At 29.0% G+C, this 12,609-nt stretch overlaps 1 protein-coding gene across 4 annotated transcripts in view; it reads left to right on the forward strand.

The window, feature by feature from the left end:
• Nucleotides 1-12,609, forward strand: part of LOC129907688 (uncharacterized) — a 45,882-nt gene that overhangs the window by 16,787 nt on the left and 16,486 nt on the right. The window lies entirely within an intron of this gene.

Consider the following 12,609-nt stretch of genomic DNA (forward strand, 5'->3'; position numbering starts at 1 on the left):
TCAATATCAAATAACCTTTTCGATGTATTGCAATATTATCGAAAACAGCTTTAAAGATTTTGTTTAGAAGGTATTCAATGGGGGTTTTGTAATACTTAATCCTTAGTTTGGAAGAAAAACCGTAATTTTTAATTCCATTAATTACGCGTCATTGTTTCATGTTCCTATGTGTTCATCTGTTCATACATAGTAAATACACAAACCTAACTTGTTAAGTTCAGTTTTGGGGTTTTTCGGATTTCCTTTTGATATGAAAATGCTTAATTTTTACATTTAACCTCATTTTTTATTCTCATTTAATTTGCATAGAATTTCTATGCCAACCTTTGCTTGAATGTAAAAACAAAGAAAATGAAAATCTATCGCGTGCCAAAGAATTTATATTTTTCTTGAAGAAAACAAAAAAAAAAAAAACCTATTTTAGCACCTTATTTAAATATGTACAAGTACATATCCTGTATGTATGTGTTGTTAGAGTGCATGTATTTTATATTTTTTTTTTTATTAACTATTTACCAATTCCAAGTACCTTAAAAGAAAATAAAAACTGCCAAACGCCAAAATATTGATTTTAACTCAGATTTTCAAAATGAATCACCTTTTTCGCAAAAGTCTCTTCTCGTATACTCCATCTCACCATTTATTATTTTATGTTTTTTTTTTCTATCTCTACCTACATACATGTTTAAAGAGAGAGAGAGAGTAGCAGAAGGATTTGCAAAAGGATTCCGATTTGAAACGATTAGATACAAAAGGTTATAGTTTCAGGGTATGGTCGGACATGCGGTGAACTCAACTCACCAGAGTTCTTTTCTATTTATTCTTCTACTAAATAATTCTATGTGTCATGCAATAAATTTCAATGTTCAGGACTTCAGGTTAGATATTTTAAAAATGTATATGGGAACGAGAATATGGGAATGATTGTGTGAGAGTGTATAGGTTTTAACCGGTGCAAAAAAAAAAATAATAAAGAAAGTCATAAAGCGGAAGATAGTAGATGTAGAAAAGGATAATGAAAATGTTGTAGGCTAATTAAAAGCAATGAGAACTTTTTTTTTAGTTGTATGTTTGCATAGATTGAGTATTATAAACTTGTAGTTTTTTTTTTTGTGCAGAAAGTATAAATTGTACACTTAGAGAAAAAAAATTATGTCAAATTGATGGTTCAAATGAAGATTACGTCTATTCTTTTGAAGCACACGAAATTGAAAAAATAAATAAATTAAATCATTAAAAAGTTTCTCCGTCAGGTTTGAACCACCGACCGTTTGCTTCTAGAACTTGGCTCTTACCGAGCTGGACTGATCTCGAGCGATATTCCATGTTGGACCCTCGTCTGTTTTAAAAATTTAGGACACTGCTTCTAAAATGTTGTCTGATAGTTGAATTATTACTTTAGTTGAAAACTTTTTGTTTGTTTAAGTTATGCCATTTGTTTTAATTTTTGTGATTAGTTCCAATAATCAAGATTAGTTTAATATATCCTCTAAAAATTTTACTGACTCAAACCTACGAAATATTTACACTTTCTTCGCTAATTTAAACATTATAAAAATCAGTTGAATTGCAAGATCAAACATTCAAAATTGTACGAAATTCGACGATAATTAGAAAAAAAAAACTATCAATGCATACATTTTGCATTGATGTTTGTTTTTTTTTTGCAGCAATTTTTTTATTTTGCAATGATATTTTATTTAAATGCAAAATATTTTTATTTGCAATAATATTTTCTAATACAGAAAATGTTCGGTTTGCATCAAATTTTTGTATTGAAAATTTGTTTTATTGGTTCATAGTGTACCTATATTTTTATTTAAATTTTAAATATTTTTTTTTTTATTTTTTAAATTGATGCTCCCAATCAAAAGTTTATGGAAATTTTGATTCTTTTTTGCTTTTTCATTATTATTAACGGTAAGGGAACCAAATTAAAACAAAAAAGGAATGATATTCTTAGAATTTTTTGATTGGGAGCCATTCTCCGGAGTTTTCAGTCAGAATCGGTCTGATTATGTTCGTTATAGCTAGAACACAATATTCCCGAAAATTTTTGTTTTTCTATACTCAATTTTCTAGCATGATACTAGCCTAGTAAGAATAGACGAAAAATTGTCAAAGAAAGGTAAACATTTGTAACAGTCTGATTTTTGATATACAGCTTGGTGTTAGGGTGGTTTAAAATATGTAAAAAGTCCTGAAGATTCCTCTGTCCGCTAGTCCCATTATAAGGGGTCAAAGGTCACAACATTTTTATTTTAAAAACGGTAGGTTTTAGACAAAAATAATGTTCTATAAAGTTGCAGCTAAAGTTATTTTACAAAAAATTGTCATATGAAGTTGTTTTTGTATCACTTAGCGTTTAGACACTACAACATTTCAAAGTAATTTGATTTAAATAACAAATACATATAAAAATATCAAGAAAGACATATAAATACGTGAGTTTGTAGCTTATAAAATACTTTAAAAAAAAAACGTGGCCGGGTGAATTTATCTCATCACTTTTATTCCTTAAAAATAAGTTTTTAAGAATACATGCAAATTTTTAATGCTAATTTTGACTGATTTAGGCTCAATTTATTTAAATTCCCCATTCTTCTTCTTCCTTCATTAAAATCTTGTGATGTATATTTTTTTTTAAATAAAGTTGCCACACATAAATTCTCATTTTAGAAGGTACATCGCTATTTTCATTTGAAACCACTTTTAACTTGTAGTCTTTTGAGCTAAGTTATTCCACGATTTCCTATTCAACTTATATAGGGGAAGTTGGAGCAAGACCGTTTTTGTACTATGTTGCATGAAAAAAAGTAAAATTGGCAGCACTTCTAATATCAAATAGGTGCCTTTTGGTATGATTGATCACGTCTGTAAGTTTGAGCAAGTTCAGATGAGACGCGGAAGAGTTATGGTAAATTTTGTGATTTTTCATCAAATTGTTATCGTTCATGTGAAAAGTCAGATGTATTTTTAAGCCTCTGTCGGCACACGGGTGCGAATTTGGCAGGACAAAAATCAAAAGTGGTCACAGAAAAGTGTCTTTAAAAGGGTGAAAATACATTTTTTTGGAATTGTGAATACAGTATTCGAATTCCTCCGAAAATTTCATATATGATTCTCCATAAAATAGTGAGACCGAAAAAAGTTCTAGCGCCATGAAAAAGTATAAGGTGTGCCTACAGAGAGTTAACACTGAAAATATTTAAATTTTTTACTTTTTCTTTTTTTATAATAGAAAGTGAATATTCAATAATATATTCTGCGGAAGGAGTAGTCATATTCATAAATATAAATTTAAAAAAAAAATAATCCAGAATACCAGATATGATATGACTGGGGCAAGACGGCCTATGGGCGAAATTGGAAGCTTTGTTAGCTTAAAAAAAGTAAAAAAGAAGTTCACCGTTAAATCTATCAAAAAGCTAAGCGACAGGCGATAAATAATACTGTAAGTGATGATTCTGAGGAAGAGGACTTTGCATACTGTATCTGTACCTTCTACCTGCAACTGTTTTCTAGATCCAATCCAAAATATTTTTGGATTAAGTGCAAAATGTGTAAATGTGCTGGAGTAAGAACTATTGAAAATATAGCACAATTGTGTTATTATTGCAAATAGACTGTATTTAAAACAACAGAAACGGTCTTTCTACCAAGAAAATTTGATCGGGCGGTCTTACCCCCATGTGGGGGCAAGACCGTTTTTTGTTAGATGTTTTTTCATTATTATATTTTCTTCAATATTTTTTTTATTATAATGAGAGATCCTACAGTAAACAACTTAATGAATAGAGACTTTATTTTAATTAAAAGTTGTTTTTGGTATTGGTTTTTAAGACAATCAAACACTAAATGGGCGGTCTTGCCCCCACTTCCCCTAAATCATTTTAATGTTAGCACATACATATGTATAAATAATTGTAGGTAGGTACTCATGTTTATTGGGTTTTGAAAAACACAAAAATAAAAAAAAAAAAATAAAAATTATTTTATTTTTTCTCTCAGTGTAGACATATTAATTTGCTACCTCATTTCTATAAAATTGTTCTTTAACCCTGTTGAACTGAAAATTATTCATTTTAAATTTGTGCCCACAGACAAGACAAAAAAAAGGATTCTACCCGAGACGCAGATGCAGATGTAGCAGTGTGATATTTGTATAACTAGAAGAGGCAATTTGGATTTTCTTTTTGTCTCTTCTCTTCTGTTTGTTGGTTTTTTGGGTCACATAATTTTCTTTCTGCATTTTTTTATATAAGAAGCTATAGGTATGAGAAGAGTACCTACCTAATCATGCTAATGAAATCTTTTCGGATTCATTGATGTGAATGAAAAAAAAAAATAAGACTTAAACTTAATTGGGGAACCTTAAGATGGGAAGTGAGTAGGTACTTCTGCACTGTGACTTATAAATATTTTAAAACAAGTTTTTTTGAAGTTATAAAAACCTTTAAAAATTACTTTTTGGAGGCATTGGCTTTTGTTGAGATTGATGAAAATCCCTTGGGAGTCACCCTTAATCTCTTTTATGAAGAAGATTGAAAAAGAGTCTCAGACAGACAATAAAATTTTTTGACCTACATCAAATTAATCAGTTTTAATAACTGAACTCTTTCAATTATAAAATTGAATGCAAATAGAAAAACAATCAACTTTATTGTGTTTATCTTAAGAAAAAAACCGACAAAAAAAAAAAACTTTCATTGTCAATTTGTACTGCAGCAATGCACTTAACTCGTTGTCAATTAAAAGAATATTTCTTAGACTAAAAGTATCTATACAACCTATAGATTTAGAGATACTTTTATATCTTACCTATTCATCCATCTAAAAGATTGCTATTTGTATTATAACCATTCCATGTCTGCCGTGATGCATTGAAGGTTATCTACTGGTTAGTATAGATGGATTGAATTGAATAGAAATTGATTTCTATTTATGTCGACTAATTGCTATAAGTGCTTTGTTGTAATTTAGCAAATATTATGTATCAAGGCATGTATTAATAATAGCGCAATATAGTTTCCCATGAATGTGGTGATAATTGAAATTGTGTGGTACTGGTGGAGTTATGCATTAATTATGTCTGCAATTTTCGATTTCACTATTTGGTTTAAGGGAAAAGATTGCAATGAGTTCTTTTGAAGGATTTAACAGATTCATCAGAAAAAAATTCTTTTTCGTAAGTCGCTTTTTGCAACCTTTTTTGAGTGTGTGCATTGTGCAATCAAGCGACGGCTTTTAAAAAAAAAGCGACCTTTTCATTATAACGAATTTTTTCAAATATCCAAATAGTGATGGCATTTCAGACTGCAAAACTAACAAAAATGATGCAAATATATAATGTAGTAACTACAGCTAAAAAAAAATGACAATATTAAAAATATTTGAACCGCAATGGGTTTAAAATTTCCGTTGTTGTCGTATAGTTATTTTAAAATATTTTTTTTTTTAACTTCGTTCATAAATTTATAAGGAATTTCTAGATTTGTTTAAGTATAGAAGGATAGAAGGAGTGGTAGAAGCAATTTTCTCAAAAAAAAAAGTAAAAAAGTTGAAAGCTGTCCCTCACTCAAAATTTGTTGATAAATTAAACTTGACAAAGATAAAAGTGTCAATTTGATAATTTTTGGAAAATAGACAGTGGGACAAAAAAAGAAGGTTCTTGAAATGTTTTTTTTTTTTTTTACAGATTTTCTATGAATCTATGGCAATTTGATTTGACTTAGTACAGAAAACATTTCTATCTCTTTAATAAAATGGGAATTGATACACAAATTATGTTTTTTAAGTAAAAAAAAATGAGTTCCCTTTAAATGTTACGGGTGGAACAACTTTTTGTCTCGGGTGGGGGGTACTTGTGAATGGTTCTGAAAGAAGACAATTTTTTTAATGAATTTAAATTTGAACCAAAAAACTAATGATGTAAAAAGTTAAAATAACATTTGTTTTCAATAAAAAAAAGAAATACAGATTTGCAGTCTGAATCATTCCAAAAATTTATATCTGTGTTCGAATCTACGTCAGCATTTTTAATTAACGGCTCCACAAGTTAAAAAAAAAAATTATCAGAATCGTAGGGTCAATGTGGGTAAATGTAAATAGGGGTAAATGAAAACATGGCTTCAGTTAAATCTCTTTGATGCATACATAAGTACAAATCGCGGACGCATGTATCTTTTAACTTATACGTCAAACTCATTGCTGTCAAGAGAGAATTCATTCGACGAGCGTATTTTCCGTGAAAGATAATTTTTTAAAGTGCCAAACAAGTCGCTAGTCTTTAAGAAAAATTAAATATTTTTGCAGATTCAATTAATTCAGTATAATTTGCAAATATTTTTTAGTTTTGAATTTTGATGTGAAGCAAACAAATTTTAAAATACAGGCCATTTATGTCGATTTCCATGTGCTTACATTTACCCCAAAATATTTTTCATAATGGGAAAATGTAAACAACTTACTCTTATTTAATAAAAATAAGGTATTTTTAGTCAATTACTATTGCTAAAGTGCCGCGGAGTTACATTTTAATGCAGCCAATACTATCATTTTCAGTGGATGATGTTGCAAAATAGGTCTTTGACGTAAAAAAAAAACATATGACGTTCAGAGCTGCTCAGGATGCATATTGGGTGCCTATATAAAGAATCAAAGGAAGAAAACAAAAACTTTTATTGGAATTTGAAAAAGTTTTTGTCAAATAAAGAGGAAATTCTAAATTTTGAAGCACTGCACTGTTTATTTAATTTCAAAAAAGAAGAATATTTTGACAAAGAAGATTTATATCGATAGCCGAAAATCAGATTGGAGTTTCAATATATTTGGATGAAAAAAAAATTTCATGCAATGACCAATGAGTTAACGAGTAATTGACACTTTATTTCAAGTCGATAGCTTCATTAGTTTTTGAGTTACGTTGCACGTCGCGGAAAAAAACGTGTTTCGAGGAAAATTCGTTTAAAGTTTTCATTTTTGTACTGTGGTAGGCTCCGAACGCATGGGTTTCAGGACTATCTGGGGACTTTTGGGGCTTCATTTAAGGCTAAGACCACTAAAATAGTTTCTTCGGTTGATAAATGATTTTTTTAGGCAAACAATTAATAATGCAAAAATGAAAAAATTCCAGAGGGTTTTCCCCCTTAATGGGGTACCACAAAGTAGTGTTCTAGGTCCTATTTTATACCTTTTGTATACACGTGATAAACATCGAAGTACTGTAAAATAATAAAAAAAATTTAACATTTAATTTCAAAATACTCTAAAAATTATGAATAAGAAGAAGAAAACGGAAGAAAGTTCCAGTTAAGGAATAAGTGAAAATTTCTATTGTTAATAACACTGGTCTGCAAAATTTATATTTTTGTTTTTTCTCCTTTAAATAATTTTTTGAAATTATGAAAGATTTGACTTTCCTGATTCTTAATTTGGTTTCATTAAAATTCTAGCTGGTACCATTTTTTTTAAAATGACTTTTGAAAAATATAAGTGGTTTGTAGAAAATAACTCTTTAAGATTTGGTTGACCGAGTACAAAAATAAAACTAATATTCGTATTGAGCTCAAATTTGGATGACACCAAATTTGTATTTATTAATTAAAGTTTACAGACATTATTTTATATTTGAAATCCTGCAGTTTTTAGTAAATACGTTAGCAAAAACATCTTAATTTAGGAAAATGTAAAAACTCAACGCCCGTTACATATAAAAACTTAAATATGTAAAGAAAACTATAATAAAATACATTTACACAAATTTATACTTGATTTGTAATTTTATATACTATTTTTCTATTTAGAAATATCTTATCTGTGATAAACCATCCGATACACTGCCTTCTAAAGCTTCGAATTTGTTTCTCCTAGGAACAAAATTATACTTTTCTTATGGTTTTAGATGTGTTGAGTTCAAATCAGAAGTCAAAAAAAATCTAGCACGTCACTATTTTTCAAAATCAAGTTTTTGTTTAGAAAATCTAAAAAAAAAACTACTATATCTCAAAAACGGGAGCTGATCGAAATTTTTTGAATTCGAATTCAAAATAAGCATACTTAAATCTATAAGAAAAGTATACTTTTGTTCTTGGGAGAAAAAAATATGAATTTTTAATGATCAGTTTCTTTATGGTAAGATAAGCCAAACCCACTTAACTTACTTAAATTTAGATATCTCGGATAAGAAAAGAGATATTGAGAAGATTGAAACTGAATTTGAAAAAAAAAATTAGTTCTTTTATAAGCCGTGACAAGTTTAATTGAAAAATATTATATTACGCCAAAATATTGCTTCGAAAACAGCAAAAAAAAATGGGTTTTCGAGATTTTATAACAGGAATATCTAAATAACGTGACGTGCTAGGACAATTTTGACTTCAGATTCGGAATTAGAAAATCCTTTAGAAAAGTATAGTTTTATTAAAAGGAGGATTTCTTTGCAGACCAGTGTACCTAATTGTGTGGCCAACTATTGTAAAAAAAAACTAAGTAAAATTAAGCTTTTTTCTTAAAAAAAGCAAAATAAACAAGATTTTCGATCTTTTTTCGTCTAACAAGTACTTAAGTCTGAAGAAATACTTCCCATTTTATCTTTGTATTAAAGTTTTTAAAGAAAATAACACCTCATTACCAGCTTTGGAAGTTCTCCAATAATCATAGTTTCTTCTTTAAAATCATTTTCCTTGAAAAACACACAAAGAACCTTCAAACACAATAAGTATTTTTTGTTTTCTTTATCTTATACAAAGGTACTCATTTTTTTTTTTTTTGCATTAAAGTACCAAGAAGAGATGCAAATTTATTTTGTATTAACTTGCTGCTGCTGTTTCTATGCTATAAATACGAACAAGGTTATAACATCCCCTTCGTACTTAATTATTATTTTCTTTTTTTTCTCAAAAGAACCCTACCTAATGAAGAACAAAAGAAATCAATTATCATCATTTTACAAAGAAATTATAATCTTCTAATCACTCTCCAAAGGTTTAAAATTATACCCACAATCAGCTTAGCTTAGTTTATGAAAAGTCCCTTCGAGAAATGAATATATACCTACTCCCTAAATGAAAAGTAGGTTAGTTTATCTTCAATCAAATATTGCAATTCAAGGACGTATCTTAATAGAGTTAGTTTATCTTAATCTATACTAATCGACATTATTCCCATACGCCCTTTGTTCTATTAGTTTTCATTGACAAAAGAGCCTAAAGCAATTTTTGAATGTGAGTGAGAAGGTATAACAAAGAATGATTAGGATCAATTGTACACGTATGAGATGTGAAATTCTTGCAAATCCTCATGGGAACAAATGCAAATTATAATGCAATAACCGTGCAATTGTGAAAAAAGGTCTCAGTTAAACTTTAACAGAATGTTACAAATTGAATCTTGAATGTATTCTCGTATAAAAATTTTTTAACAGGTCTTAAAGAACGTAAAGTTTAAATTTATAGATACGACCGTGTGGTTTCAATAAATCAAAAACCCCATCTCTCTATCTTTTGTTGAAAATTGCTTTTCTCCTTGAAATATCACACAAGTATATATTCGAAACTATTGATTAAATAAAACACCTCAGGGCCACCATACACAACATATCTTGCATCAGGTCATCCGATCCCAGGGAAGCAACAAGAATCAATTTATTCTTCGCTTGACCTTCTGCATTATGCATGATTTTCCAGTTTCCAGTTCTATAAATAATTTATATAATATAAGTCCATCTATCTAAGATATTTAGGTACGTAACTTGTCCGTCCATTTTCATCCATTGCCATTAAAAATTGCAAAAATCGAAGGAAGAACAAAAATTTAAGAACAAAATCTGATGGTATTCATCCAAGTGTTACTACTATTAGAAAAAGAAGGAAATTTTAATAGAATCCCAAAAGATGATTATATATATCAATATCGACACGACTGCATTGCGCACATACCCTTAAGTTTTTTTTTTTTTTTATTTTTCTTCCAATATTGCTTCTTCGAGTGTCCATCAACGAACACAACTTCCGACACGAGAGTAAAAGAATTTGATTGTGGTGTTGGAATACAGCAGCATTATATTCTCAACGGGCCACTTCAATAGAATATTAAGAGAATGACTATAATATACGAATACGGTGTATGCTGTTTGGTAGTTATTTCCTTCGGGGAATAAAATAAACAAAAATAAAAAAACGGTGATGCTAGAGCTTTAGCTGACCATTCAGTTTCAATGTCAAGGACACCAACTATCAGAAGCATTATAAAATCGGAGGAGGAAACTGAAAAACTTATGGCTGACATGGCTCCAAGGTTAAATTTGTGTTTTTTTTTTATTAATATAAACAAAATAAATAATAAAAAGTTTTGTATTTTTGAACAATTCATTTTTTGAATTATACATGAAATATTGAACATTGGTTTTAGATGCGTCACGTGAAAAGAATAATATTTCATTGGAAACTTTGATTTATTGGTAGAAATAAATTCCTTGAAAGAAGAACTTTTTCATATTGATTGTTCATAACAAGTAAAAAAAAAAAACATGATTAAAAAGTATATGTACAACTTCTTTTAAAAAGAATAAGTATAACTTCTTTATCCATCGATAGTTTCTTGCTAAAGGTGGAAGCTGCAATCAGTTCTGAATAACATATTTCTTTCCAACAAATTGCTTCCAAGTACGCGCATAAAGTTTATTAAAGTCTTTTTGGGATCTTTATACTCATAATCTTCTACCCAATCTCGCCTCGCCTCGCCTCGCCCTATGCTCCGGTACAGTAAAATATAGGTAAAATCTAACCTTTTTACCTAATGAATGAACCCTTAATCATACTTTCATCGTAATCTTCGCCATATCAATTCTTTGGTTTGTATTATTATTCGGTTTAGCAAAGTGTTCCTGAATGCTTCAAAATATACCTACTTAAATGGGATAAAACTAGATAACAAGTTTTAATAAAACGGTTTTTATAGGCATCTTTAAGGAGCATATAATAGGTCTGTTTCATCGGTACTGCCTAAAACGGAAATATTTCTACTTTTCTCAACATTTCCTGTTTGGGTACTCTGGAATGGTGTACTTTTGTACATTATTTTTTACAAAAATAGAAATATTTCTGTTTTAGGCAGTACTAAACCAGACCTATTAATATGAATAACTATTTTACTTGTTGAGCCTGAGGTGAAAATTCAGATGTGAAATGTTCGCACTTTAAATTCAAGATTTATTAATAAGGTAGGTAGACCGGTCGTCCTTCGTCTTGTTTTTGGTTTCTTTGAATTTGACATTAAAAATATCTTGAATTAATGTGTCACATACAACAAAAGTGAGATAGTAGAAATTTATTTTAAAGCAACAAAATTTCTCCAACATTATTTAAAACAATCAATCATAGAAGATATAATGGCCATTTAAGGCGTTAGACCAATCAAGGTGGTAGAAAAAGGTCAATTTTTTTATTGAAAAAAAGTTCCTATTGTAGAAGAAATCTTCTTATACTCGTAGATATGTATATTAAAATAAAAATAATTTTCATTATTTTTTTCCTCGTTATTAATAAATACGAGTACATAAGTGTAATTGAAAATAAACAATTTTACGAAATGGAGTTTCTATAGTGAATCTCTGTATGCGCTTTGTAAAAAAGAGTAAACAGTTTAGAATATTTTCATTTAAAATTATGTACACATATTTAAAACAATTACCACTCAGAAAATACGTACATACGCGTTTTTAAAAATATTGAAATTAGGTTTTTTTTTGGCACGCTTTTAAAGTAACTAGTAGCGTTTTTACAAAAAAATCGCAACCTTAATTGCGTATAAATCTTATTATTGTAGGTATAGTTGATTTATCATAAAATCTGTACGTCATTTTGTGATACTTCTGTGTGAAAAATTTTGAAAATACGCATCATTGCATTCAAACCGTTAATCTTTGTTTACAGCGATTTCAAAATGACGATTCGGTTCAGTTATAATAGTTTCGAAAATCGAATAGTAATTTTCGTATTTTGTTGTTTTTATTTTTGTGGAGTATTTTTTAATTGTTGTACCTATTTTGTTTGTTGTGAGACACTAAAATCATTATAAGAAATACAAAAAGTCTCAATTTCGAACAGATCTATTCAAGGGAAAGTGACGACATTCTAATCAATTCATTTCTACACGGAAATTTCAAAAACTAATGATGTAATGAATGACGGAGTTTACTCAGAAAGACAAAATCTTAGTCTCACCTCCCATTTCTCTTATAATTTCAAGCGGAAATTATGCCGATAGCCAAGCCACCTTTAAAGCGTTAGCTTCTGTTTCCATGAACTCCGTAACTTCTCTATGCTTTCGATGATTTTTCATGGAGGTGACGGAAGAGTTTAAAATTCATATAGGATTCAGATACAGTGGACTCTCGCTAACTTGAACATACGATAACTTAAACAATCCAATAACTTGAACATCCTATTTTCTTGAACATTTTTATTGCTGACTCTATAAGTTGAATAATTTAAATATTTGAAGCTCTTTAACTTGAACAAATAAATTGTATTTAGACAGAAGTTTGAATTTCCTCAATGTAGGAAACTACTTTTGCAATCGTGTTTTATGTCATTTACATTAATTTAT

This window comes from Episyrphus balteatus, chromosome 1 (assembly GCF_945859705.1).
Source record: "Episyrphus balteatus chromosome 1, idEpiBalt1.1, whole genome shotgun sequence".
Classification (NCBI taxonomy): domain Eukaryota; kingdom Metazoa; phylum Arthropoda; class Insecta; order Diptera; family Syrphidae; genus Episyrphus; species Episyrphus balteatus.